The sequence below is a fragment of the Sapajus apella genome, unplaced genomic scaffold (genome assembly GCF_009761245.1).
Source record: "Sapajus apella isolate SASKATOON/1434 unplaced genomic scaffold, GSC_monkey_1.0 scaffold227, whole genome shotgun sequence".
NCBI lineage: Eukaryota > Metazoa > Chordata > Mammalia > Primates > Cebidae > Sapajus > Sapajus apella.
Window position 1 is genome coordinate 413,311 of NW_022437167.1, and position 12,990 is coordinate 426,300.

General features: G+C 51.2%; 1 protein-coding gene across 5 annotated transcripts in view; it reads right to left on the reverse strand.

The window, feature by feature from the left end:
* Window positions 1-11,094, reverse strand: part of GATAD2A (GATA zinc finger domain containing 2A) — a 122,516-nt gene extending 111,422 nt beyond the window's left edge. For 2 of the 5 annotated variants that reach the window (XM_032271236.1, XM_032271230.1), the window contains exon 1: window positions 10,759-11,089. The gene's annotated coding sequence lies outside the window, so the exon portion shown is untranslated. Of the gene's footprint in view, window positions 1-10,758 lie in introns of all 5 variants that reach the window. The other 3 variants (XM_032271234.1, XM_032271233.1, XM_032271238.1) reach the window with 2 other exon arrangements.
* Between the last annotated feature and the right edge of the window lie 1,896 nt (window positions 11,095-12,990).

Below are 12,990 nucleotides of genomic sequence, written 5' to 3' on the forward strand. Positions count from 1 at the left end.
ACAAAAAATTAGCTGGGCATGGTGGTGCGTGCCTGTAATCCCAGCTAATTTTTTGTATTTTTAGTAGAGACGGGGTTTCACCATGTTGACCAGGATGGTGTCGATCTCTTGACCTCGTGATCCACCCGCCTCGGCCTCCCAAAGTGCTGGGATTACAGGCTTGAGCCACCGCGCCCGGCCTTGTTGTGATGTATTAAGAATTTTAGACTGGCTGGGCATGGTGGTTCATGCCTGTAATCTCAGCACTTTGGGAGGCCAAAGTGGGTGGATCAACTGAGGTCAGGAGTTCAAGACCAGCCTGACCAACATGAAGAAACCCCATCTCTACTAAAAATACAAAACTAACTGGTGTGCTGCCGCAGCTGTAATCCCAACACTTTGAGGTCGGGACTCCCTGAGGTTGGGAGTCTGAGACCAGCCTAACCAACATGGAAAAACCCCCGTCTCTACTGAAAACACAAGATTAGCTGGGCGTGGTGACACAACTGTAATCCCAGTACTTTGGGAGGCTAAAGTCAAGGGAACTCACTTGGCTGTTTTCACCTCCAGGTCCCTGCCTATGCCCTTGCTATGCCTCTTCTCAGAATGCCTAGCCACTTAAGAAACCTAATGGCCAGGCGAGGTGGCTCACACCCGTAATCCCAGCACTTTGAGAGGCCGAGGTGGGCAGATCACGAGGCCAGGAGGTCGAGAGCAGCCTGTCAAAAAAAAAAAAAAAAAAAAAAGAAAGAAAAAAACCTAACAAGTAGGTCGCGCAGTGGCTCATGACTGTAATCCCAGCACTCTGGGAGGATAAGGCAGGCAGATCACCTGAGGTCAAGGTTTGAGCCTTTTTCCCAGTTACCCCATCATGTTTCAGGAGGCACCACAAGTCCATATGTACAGTAAGTACAGTAAGGTGATGCTGCAGGGGTTAAAGCTACAATGAACTAAAGGATCTCACTGGGAGAAATCAACCAACCCAGGAACTTCCAGATCACTGGTCTTGGGACATGCCCAGCCCACTGGCCCAGTGTAGACTGGTTTGTTCTTGGGCAGTATTAACACCCACAGATTGTTGTCCAAATTTGGGTGCCAACCTCAAGAGAAACAGTCAGCCTAAACATGATTATTTAACAACTACCTTTACAAGGCACCTCTAACAGTCTGGCTGCTTGTTGCATGTTTACCATCCCCAGCACACAAACAAGGATTTGAGTTTAATCTTAAGGAAACAGGCTCAGAAAAGTAGGCCACAGGCCAGGCACAATGGCTCATGCCTGTAATCCCAGCACTTTGGGAGGCCGAGGCAGGTGGATGACAAGGTCAGGAGTTCGAGACCAGACTGGCAAATATGGTGAAACCCCTTCTCTACTAAAAATACAAAAAGTTATCCGGGTGTGGTGGCGTGGGTCTGTAGTCCCAGCTACTTAGGAGGCTGAGGCAGAAGAAAGCTGAACCCGGGAGGCAGAGGTTGCGGTGAGCCCAGATTGCACCACCATACTCTGGCCTAGGTGACAGAGCAAGTCTCTGTCTCAAAAAAGAAAAGAATAAAGAAAGAAAAGAAGCAGTAGGCCCCTTGAAGTTAGGCTATTTTTCCAAGGTCACATGCCAGCAAGTGGTAGAATCAGGATCAAGCCCAAGGTTTTCTGGCTCTAAAGTTTCTACTGCACAGGGCTTCCCATGGTACTTTTATAAAGCAATAAAGCCTTAAGTAACTGCAAACCATTCTTCAAGAGCACACTCTTCCTGAAGGGCCTACCTACTGTCGGCTTCTTTAAGTTCCATATACACCTCCAGACAGCTCTTGGAGCAGACGAGGTCCTGAGGAGCACACTGTGATAATGTAACAAGAAACCATCTTTAGGCCGGGCGCGGTGGCTCAAGCCTGTAATCCCAGCACTGTGGGAGGCCGAGGCGGGTGGATCACGAGGTCAAGAGATCGAGACCATCCTGGCCAACATGGTGAAACCCCGTCTCTACTAAAAATACAAAAAATTAGCTGGGCATGGTGGCGCGTGCCTGTAATCCCAGCGACTCAGGAGGCTGAGGCAGGAGAATTGCCTGAACCCAGGAGGCGGAGGTTGCGGTGAGCCGAGATCGCGCCATTGCACTCCAGCCTGGGTAACAAGAGCGAAACTCCTTCTCAAAAAAAAAAAAAAAAAAAAAAAGAAACCATCTTTTTGATTCACCCTGCCAGATAGGCCTCTGAGTTTGTGGGTGCATTGGCTGAGACCCCAAAACTGGCAAGTAGAGGACCACTGGTGGCTACCAGCTCTGACAAAGCAGCTTACCAAGGAAGAACAGGGAACTTGAATTTTCTTTTTTTTTGAGACAGAGTCTTACTCTGTTGCCTAGGCTAGAGTACAGTGGCACAATCTCAGCTCACTGGAAACTCTGCCTCCTGGGTTCCAGCAATTCTCCTGCCTCAGGCTCCCTGAGTTCCTGGGACTACAGGCGTGCACCACCACACCCAGCTAGTTTTTACATTTTTAGTAGAGACGGGGTTTTGCCATGTTGGCCCGGCTGGTCTCTAATACCTGGGCTCAAATAATCCACCCACCTTGGCCTCCCAAAGTGCTGGGATTTCAGGTGTGAGCCACCATGCCCAGCCTTAAACGTATTTTCTATGCTCAAATTGGGGCCCAAGAACTCAGCCTGTCAGGAGGAAGAACAGGAAGTTAGGAAGGAGCAAGCATCCACTTCCCAAGGGCAGCAGAGCCCAGAGGTGGGAGCCTGGTCACATGCACAGTTGCATTACTTGTCCACGCCCACTTCCGGCCTGGGCCTGCCTCTCCACTACCAGAGTCAGAACTTGGGTGGAAGAAAAAAAAAGACTACCAGAAGCTCTCCTTCTAACAACCTTCCTCACTCCGTGGAGGCTGCCCAAAATGAATATCCAGCCTTGCTCTCCGGCCCACCTCTCGAAGATACATTTAAGAAAAGCCCCTGTCAAATCTAAGACCTCCAGCCTTGTCCAACATAAAAAAGTCTAAACAGCACCTTCCCAGTCCCAGCGGAAGAGGAAAGCCTGGGCCGGGCGTGGTAGCTCACGCCTGTAATCCCAGCACTTTGAGAGGCTGAGGTGGGTGGATTGCCTGAGCTCAGGAGTTCAAGACCAGCCTGGGCAACACGGTGAAACCCCGTCTCTACTAAAATACAAAAAATTAGCTGGGCTTGGTGGCGTGCACCTGTAGTCCCAGCTACTTGGGAGACTGAGACAGGAGAATCACTTGAACCTGGGAAGCAGAGGTTGCAGTAAGCGGAGATCGTACTCCGGTCTGGGCAACAAAGTGAGCCTCCATCTCAAAAAAAAAAAAGAGGAAAGCCTGGGCAGAGGGAAATTCATGCACCAAGAATCTACCAATATACAACAAAGCAGTCATCTATTGGAAATCTCATTATTCCTAAGCCATAACCAACACCAGGCAGTCCCAGCTTGTCTAAATGTTTTTTTGAGACAGAGTCTCAAAAAAATAAAGAGGCTGAGATCACCACTGCACTCCAGCCTGGGCAATAGAGTGGAGTGACCCTGTTTCAAAAAAAAAAAAAAAAAAAAAAAAAAAAAAAACAGAAGGAAGAACCTGAAAATGCTCCCTCCCATAACCATTCCAGTTTCTCTCTTGTTTCTCCAAGAATACAGCCACAGTGGTCATGAATCAACTATTACCAACAATCAAGTGGGAAAATGCCATAATTTCAGTCTCCTTTTAGAGACAGGAAACAGGAGCCCAGTGAGGAAATTAAAGAGGTAGTGAGGTTTCACTTCTAAACCTCCAAGAAACTCCACCTGAAGCTCCCAATGAGGGTAGCTGCAGCACTTGGGTATATTCTAAAGAAACCCCACAATATTCTTTCATGCATTTGTTTGTTTACTTGTTTTCAACTAAGATGTAGGCTGCTGGAAGGCCAGCTGTGTCCGTCCTGCTTACTGCCAGACCCCCATCACCCAGCATGAAAACGTTTCATCTTAGCTATGAGAATGTTTATTCCTGAATTATTTGTTGGCATAGAAGTTACATGGGCCAGAAGATTTAGCACTTTCTAATTGTTAATGTAAATTGCACTAGAAAACACACACACTATATCTTATGGCAACACAAGTAAAGCTCTTATTTGAGTGTTCACGTGTCCCTTATAAGCCAATTATTTTTTACAGAGTTTCAGTGTCACTCAGGCTGGAGTGCAGTGGTTCAATCTCAGCTCACTGCAACCTCCGCCTCTCTGGCTCAAGCGATTCTTGTGCCTTAGCCTTGCAAGTAGCTGGGATTACACACATGTGCCACCACACCTAGCTAATTTTTGGATTTTTAGTAGAGACAGAATTTCACCATTTTGGCCAGGCTGGTCTCAAAGTCCTGACCTCAAGTGATCTGCCTGCCTCAGCCTTCCAAAGTGCTAGGGGTTACAGACCTGAGCCACAGTGCCTGGCCCCTTATAAGCCAATTTAAAAGAATAAACTTGGTTGGGTGTGGTGGCTCACACCTGTAATCCCAGCACTTTGGGAGGCCAATGCGGGTGGATCACAAGATCAGGAGTTCAAGGCCAGCCTGGCCGAGATATCGAAACCCCGGCTCTACTAAAAATACAAAAATTAGCCAGGCATGGTTGCAGGCACCTGTAACCCCAGCTACTAGGGAGGCTGACGCAGAGAATTGCTAGAACCCAGGAGGCGGAGGTTACAGTGAGCCAAGATCATGCCACAGCACTCTAGCCTGGGTGGCTCACACCTGTAATCCCAACATTTTGGGAGGCTAAAGTGAGAGAATCACTTGAACCCAGGGGTTCAAGACTAGCCTAGGCAACATAGCGAGACACTGTCTCTACAAAAATTACAAAATTGGCAGGGCATGGTGGCGGGTGCCTGTAGTCCCAGCTACTCAAGAGGCTGAGGTGGGAGAATGACTTGAGCCTGAAAGTGGAGGCTGCAGTCAGCTGTAATTGCACCACTGCGCTCCAGCCTGGATGACAGATCGTGAGACCCTGTCTCAAAAAACAAAAACAAAAAACTCTTATTCAAAAGATACACAAGTATAAACAAAGGCCGTCAAGTTTCAGAGAGGATAAAGCCGAACTTAATACTAGAAATTAAAAATAACACCATCCATTCATTTGGATGGAACCACTTGATACAGTAGTTTTTTCCCAATTCCAAAAGAGGTCAGCTTATTTCTTATCATCAAGGTCCCACAGGGATTTAATGCCCCCAGTGCTGTCTCCAACAGGAAGGAAACCCTGACTTCCCTAGCTATTTCAGTTCCATAAATCAACAGTTTTTATTGTCCAGAGTTAGAAGCTAGGCAGTGTTTGGACCCACATGCCTTTTAGAGCTGCCCACCAACAGATAACCACGTTACATTACATCTAATAAATGTACCTAGATCAATATCATTTCTGACTATCCAAGGTTTTTTATTGCTGTAAGGATCCTTCAATTAAAAAAAGTTTAAGAAACTTCCTGTTAGACAGAGACTTGATGGTGGCGCCACCATCCACCAGAGTGAAGTCTATGGCACACAAGAGACAGCATAATTTCAAAGGGAGAGTGGTCTCTTTAAAGTTGTTTACCTTAGTTCTTACTTTTTTAAATATAATAAATTTGCTCCTTTCCCATGTAATGGAATAACTGTACTTCAAAGAACTGAAAGAAATTTAAGATAGGTGGATATTTCTGCTTCAATACCAAAGTCAGTGTGTGTCTGTATATGCATGTATGAAAAAGAAAAAGGAGGGAAGGAGGAAGAGAGAGGGTATATTTCTTTTGTTTTTTTTTTTTTTTTTTTTTTTTGAGACGGAGTTTCGCTCTTGTTACCCAGGCTGGAGTGCAATGGCGCGATCTCGGCTCACCGCAACCTCCGCCTCCTGGGTTCAGGCAATTCTCCTGCCCCAGCCTCCTGAGTAGCTGGGATTACAGGCACGCACCACCATGCCCAGCTAATTTTTTGTATTTTTAGTAGAGACGGGGTTTCACCGTGCTGACCAGGATGGTCTCGATCTCTTGACCTCGTGATCCACCCGCCTCGGCCTCCCAAAGTGCTGGGATTACAGGCTTGAGCCACCGTGCCCGGCCAAAAAAATTATTTTTAAATGTCCTGTCCACTCCCCTCTATTCCACTGCCCTCCCCACCCCACCCTCGAAGCTGAGTTAGCATCTCCACAGTCCTCTGGGCCTGGGGAGCTTGAGGTGAATTCTGATCTCCTTGTGGGCACTAAGCCACACACTGGCCCTCTCAAAGTACTATTATTGTGTGGCGTCAAATGCCTTTGTACATCACTTTCCCAGCCTTTTGTCCCCAAATCTGATCTATTACAATGAAAGGACGGTTCTTCTTTCAAGGTTCTAAAGTGTAAGAACAGATCACTCACCAGGTAACTGCGAGACTCACTCACACAAGCAGTCTCATAATATGCATATAATCCCTTAGGTTTACATAGTTCATCTATTTTTTTTCTTCCCACAATTCTTCAAGTTCATGATAATCTTCTGTCTTCCCTGTGGTCTAATTAGAGTAATACATCTCCCTACTTGCCCTTAATTCACAAATTACCCCATTTTACAGGAGGAGATGCCAAGGCCAAGAGAAACACAAACACCCTGCCACACAGCAAATCCATCTCACATCTGGTATCAGAACACAGAACACTCTTGCTAAGAGACTCAGTGGGGGAGTGGGTTTTCCAAGAGACATACCAAGTCTCTTTCTGTTCAGGCATTTTTAGCCTTGGCAGAATATCAAGCACCTCCTCGTCTGGGAGTCCACAGGCCAGGACCCTCATCTCATGAGGACAACAAGCAGCCTTTACTGCACAGCAACTGTGTGTCAGCAGCTGTGCTGTCCACCTCCAGTTCATCATCGCGGATTCATTCATTCATCCATCTAGGAAGCACCTCCCGTCATGAGTAAGCATCTTCACACACATTCACAGCCATGTGTTCCCTCAAATGGTTAATGACATGCCCATTTTGTACCATTACTTGTCCAAGGCCACACAGCTAAGAAGGGCAGCACCAGAATCTGAACTGGGTCCTTCTGACTTCAAAGTTGCCCATTCCCTTTTTAACATCCCGTCTGCTGGTCCTCTGGGTTTTATTTAAAATAATAGGCCGAGCACAGTGGCTCACACCTGTAAACGTAACACCTTGGGAGGCTGAGGCGGGCAGATCACTTGAGCTCAGGAGTTCGAGACCAGCCTGGGCAACATGGTTAAGACCCCGGTCTCTACCAAAAATACAAAAATATAGCCGGGCATGGTGGCGTGTGCCTGTGGCCCCGGCTACTTCAGAGGCTGAGGTGGGAGGATCATGTAAGCCAGTGGGGCAGAGGTTGCAGTGAGCCGAGACTGCGCCACTGCACTCCAGCCTGAGTGACAAAGTGAGAACCTGTCTCAAAAAAATAAAATAAAATAGTAAATATATGCCGGCACTTCTCTACCCTCATCTCAGCCCCAAGCTCCCTACCATCTTTCCCTGCCCCTGAGGGCAAGGCCTACAGCTGACCAGGAAGAGGCAGGAGAATAGCAAGCAGGTCTGTAGCAGCCTCCTGCCTGGACTTGACTTAGCCCAGCAGCAGAGGGCCCAGGAAAGTCTCCAAGCACTTCTCCCCAGAAGAAAATAGCTCGAGTTGAAACTTGTGTCCACATGGTCCACCGACAGATTTAGAACTCAAATTATAGCCTCGGCAGGAGTCTTCACAAAGGACTCAAATTAAGCAAGACCCAGATGGAAACGAACAGCAGAGAGACTGCCCTCAGTCAAACTGTAAAGTGAACTGCAGTTCCAGTGGAGTCAGAGGAAAGAACTTGTTGAAACGCTAAAGCAAACACCAGCGCAGCCCATACTTCAGAACTCCGCTTCAACCACACTCTCCCCATGTTTTTAGCTTGAGACTTATGTATGGACACGAAGTGGTTACATGTTACTCAGGTTTCAAACTGAGTTCATTCCTGTCCTTTGGACCATCTCTCAATGCCAGCATTCATCTACTTGGGCTCCACAGAGCTCTGCGTTTGGCAAAGCAGATAAAATTAGCTACTGGAGTGAACTTGGAATCCAGGGTGGGCCATTAAAAAAAGTACATACAAGATTTGTAAACGCCACGTAAAAAGTTCCTTTTGGGCCAGGCTGAAGTCACCTAAAACTTACAAAAATGTCATCAAATCATCCTGTCCCTTGCCTCCCTTCCACTGTTTCTGGATCTGAGGTGACCCATTTCCTGCTTCTTGTTCTGTCTTTCAAACCAAAGTGGCCTATGAACTGGGGATCCTATTTGATCGAAGGTTGAATCAGGGGGTCTCGGGAGAGAAAATGCAACAGGAAGAGGTGAAGGAGAGTGTTCTTCTCCTTTTTATTTTTTTCTTTTTTCAGCAGGGGGAGGGAAGGTTAAGCTATACCATGCAGAGGGAGGACTGAGGGATGGGACAGGAAGTGGGTCAGTCCCACAGCTTGACAGTGTGATCATGGAGAGACAATGTTTCTGCCTTGTCCCTTTCGTCATCACAAAAGCCTGACAACACTGTGATGGCCCCACGGCTGGAAAATGGAGTAACTAAGGTGGTCATCTAGTAGCAGCTCCCACTCCCCTAAATCTAGCAAGTCTTAGAGGGACATGAGGAAATCATGCCTTTTGCCTCTCTGTCCCCCACTTTCCTCTCCAGCCACAAAATCCTCCAGGCCCCTGGAAACTGAGATAAAAGTCCAGAGAATACCCCTAGAGCGGCAACAAAGACTAAAGGAGGGGTACATTTCTGCTCTCCTCCTCCACAGTTGGGGGAAGTGGGTGCCACAGACAGAAAGAGAAGCTTGACGTGAAGCTCCAACGATAGTTTTCCCCTTAGAAAATCAGAAGGAAAACCTCTAGAAAGGGGGAATGCCCTCAGGCAAGTGGGAGGGAACCCCATGGAATTCAGAGGGACCCCTCAAAGAAGTGAAGAGAGCCACAGTGTCTCCCATCAGAAGAAATATCTTGGAAAAGGGGAGACAGAGGTGTGAGGATCCTACAGGAGTGGGACATCACAAGTTAAGAGGAAAACCTCTGGAGAAACTGGGGACCTCTCAGAAAATTGCAGCAACCACAGAGCGTTAGGGTACCCAGAAGAAATAGAAAAGTAGGATACTGGTAAAGTAGGGGTGTACATCAGATAACTAAGGATCCGGTCAGATGGGCATTTCAAAGAAGTGGGGGACACCCCCAGGAAAGTGAAGGCACTGATCAAAAAGTAGGGGGACCCGGCACGGTGGCTCACACCTGTAATCCTAGCACTTCGGGAGGCGGAGGCAGGTGAAACACCTGAGGTCAGGACTTCGAGACCAGTCTGGCCAACATGGTGAAACCCCATCTCTACAAAAATACAAAAATTAGCTGTGCATGGTGGCGGGTGCCTGTAGTACCAGCTACTTTGGAGGCTAAGGCAGGAGAGTCGCTTGAACCCGGGAGGTGGAGGCTGCCGTGAGCCATTACACTCCAGCCTGGGTGACAGAGTGAAACTGTCTCAAAAAAAAAAAAAAAAGAGGACAAGTCAGAAAAGTGTGGGACCACCCAGCTGAGAAGCTGGGGTGGGGAGGTCCCGTCAGAGGGGTAGGGCTTCCTCTGAGAAGCAGGAATGTCTCCTGAAAAGAGGGGTCCCCCAGGGAAGCAGGGGTTTCCCAGAGGTCCCCAAAAGGTGGGGGATCCCCAGAGAAAGTATACCTAATAGAAGCAGGGGTCTCCTTAAATGAGTGAGGATAGAGTCTTGGGCCAGAGCCCCTCAGAGAAAGGGGGGGCCCTCAGAGGCAGAGGTTCTCTCAGAGAGATGGGGGTTCCCCTCAAACAGGCAGGGGTCCCTCAGAGAAAGGGACACCCCTCAGAGGCAGGGGTCCTCAGATAGAAGAAGGTCCCTAAGGAGGCAGGGGTCTCTCAAAGGGGTGGGTTCCTCAGAAAAGTGGAGGGACCCTATGAGGAGGTAATCCCCTCAGATAAGTGGGGTTCCTCAAAGAGTTGGGGCACCCCAAAGAAGGGAATTAGTTCCTCTCAAAGGCAGGATTCCTCAGAGATGGGGGTTCCCTCTGGCAGGGGTCCTCAGAGAAGCAGGGGAGCCCCAGATAAGGGGGGGTCCCCTCAGAGAAGCAGGGGAGCCCCAGATAAGGGGGGTCCCCTCAGAGAAGCAGGGTCGCCTAGAGAGACAGGACTCCCCTGAGAGAGGCAGGGGTTTCCTAGAGACCAGGTCCCCTAGAGAGGCGGGGATCCCCTAGACAGACGGGATCCCCTAAAGAGGTGGGGGATCTTCTAGAGAGGCAGGGATCCCCTAGAGAGGTGGGGATCCCCTAGAGAGGCAGGGGCACCCTAGAGAGATGGGGATCTTCTAGAGAGGCAGGGGTCCCCTAGAGAGGCAAAGTCCCCTGACTGGAAAGACGCGGCCCTTAGAGAAGCAGGAGTCCCCTAGAGGAGAAAGTCCCCTAAAGAGGTAGGGGTCGCTAGAAAGATGGGGTCCTCTGCTTGGAGAGACGGGGTCTGCAAGAGATGGGGGTCTCCTAAAGAAGTGGTCCCCTGGAGAGGCGGGGGGGTCCCTAGAGAGGCGGTGGTCCCCAAGAGAGGCGAGGGTCCCCTAGAGAGATGGGGTCCCCTAGAGAGGCAGGGGGCCCCTGGAGAAGCGGGGGACCCCAGAGCATGGGGTTCCCCTGAGAGGGAGCTCCTGTAAAGAAGGGAGTCCGCTCGGCGAAGGTGGTGCGGGAGAAGCGGAAGCCCCAGAGAGCCCGGGACACCGGAAGCCGGGACCCGCCAGCGGCGCCGGCCCCTCACTCACCGAAGTTGCTCGGCGCCCCCGCCGACGGCAGCCGGGCCACGGGACGGTCTCGGGCGGCGCAGTCCGGTCAGGTCCTGTGGCGTCCCGCGGAAGCGACTCCCTCAGGTGGCGCCCGCGGCGGCGGCGGTGGCGGCTGCGACAGGACGGACGACCGACCGACCGACTGCGCGGGCGGCGCGGGGCGCGCTCTGGCGGCGGGGGTGCGCGTGCGCGCGCCGGGGCGCTGACCCCGGGCGGGAGGAGCCGCCGCGCAGCGCTCGGAGCCGCCGCTCGGTCTAGCCGCTCAGTCTCACACTGAAATTGCCCGCTTCACAGCCCGGCTTCCCCGGTTGCTAGGCAGATTTCGCCTCGCACACTTCCGGGTTGAGGCGCGTCTCTCCGAGTGAAGGCGTCACAGGCCAATGAGGTCCAGCCGGGACTCCTAGGTCCCGCACACCACAGAAGGTGTGGCCAGCTTCATGACGGACAGCGTATGATGACCAATGAGTGCGCGGGCCGGCTGGTTCTCGGGATCGCGCCGCTGGCCGGGGCGGGTCCGAGGAGGTGGGACGGAGTGACTGACAGGCATCCTGCCAATTGCAGATAGGAGCGGGCTGCAGAGCCACTCAAGGCCATGCGGAGGCGGGACCTAATCTTCGGGGCGGGAACCCCTGCGGGGGCGGGGCCTAGGGGGATGAGTCAATTCGTGGCCGGCTCGCTCGGACCCGGGAGGGCGGATCGCCTGGGCCACCCGGCGGCCGGCAGCTGGCTGGGCAGGGGGTTCCCCGCAGTGCTCTGCAGGGGCACCCCACCCACAATGCACTGGAGGCGGCCTGGGCCGGGCGGGCGTGGGGCGGCTACGCCGGGCGGCGGGCGGTGCCTCCGAGGAGCCCGGGCGCGTCGTGGCCTGGCAGTGTTCCCGAGGGACTCCGGTGGCCCCGCGCTGTTTCTGCATGGTCTTGTGGCTTTGACCCTCTCTCTCCAGGAGAATCTTGGAGATTCTGGCGCGGGCCCCCGTTCCTTGAGAAGACTCTGCTTCGGGCTTCTTTTCCATGGACCCCCGTTCTACGGAGAATCTTTGGGAATCTTGCCCCGGCCCCTCTTCTGAGAGAGTTTGGGTTTTTTTTTCCCGGTCCGCTTTTCTGAGGACAATTGCCGAGATCACTATGATTTTGTAGACTGGGGACCCCAGCTCCGTTTCGCATATAAACATGGGTTCGGGATCCCTAAGGAGCATTTGGGGAATCCAGGGCCCACCGCCTTTTCCGAGGAATATTTGGGGCGCATCCACTCCTTTTCTAAGCACTCTTGGGGGCCACTTTCCCTGTCCTTCCTTTATCTGAGGAAAGTGGGGACTGTGCGCTCCCCTCCACCTCTGTTTCTGAAGATAACTTGGGGAATTTCTGCCTCCCCTATTCCCTCCAGGAGGAATTTGGGGCTTAAAGCACCCACCTCTCTCCAGAGAAGGATGGCAGGAGATGCGCGCCCCTCACCCCTTTACTTTTTTTTCCCACCCGCACCCCTACCTCTCTGGAATCACAGCACTTTGAAATGTCGAGGCTGGAGAATCAATTGAGCCCGGGAGTTTCAGACCAGCCTGGGCAACATAACAATACCCGGTCTCTACAAAAATTAAAATAAAAAAATTAGCTGGGGTGGTGGTGCACACCTGCAGTCCCAGCGACTCCGAAGGCTGAGGCGGGAGGATCGCTTGAGCTGGGAGGTCGAGGCTGCTGTGAGCCAAGATCGTGCCACTGTACTCCAGCCTGGACAACAGAGCAAGACCCTGTCTCCAAAAAAAAAAGAAAAGCAAAGTTGCCAGGCGTGGTGGCTCATCCCTGTAATCCCAGCACTCTGGGAAGCTAAAGTAGATGGATAACGAGGTCAGGAGTTCAAGATCAGCCTGGCCAACATGGTGAAACCCCATCTCTACTAAAATACAAAAATTAGCTGGGCATGGTGTCAGGCGCCTGTAGTCTCAGCTACTCAGGAGGCTGAGGCAGAAGAATCACTTGAACCTGGGAGGCAGAGGTTGCAATGAGCCGAGGTCCACCACTGCACTCCAGCCTGGGTGACAGTGAGACTCCATCTCAAAAAAAAAGAAAGAACAAAAAAGAAAACTGGGCTGGGTGTGGTGGCTCACACCTGTAATCCCAGCACTTTGGGATGCCGAGGCAGGCGGATTCACCTGAGGTCGGGAGTTCAAGACCAGCCTGACCAACATAGAGAAACCCCTTATCTACTAAAAATACA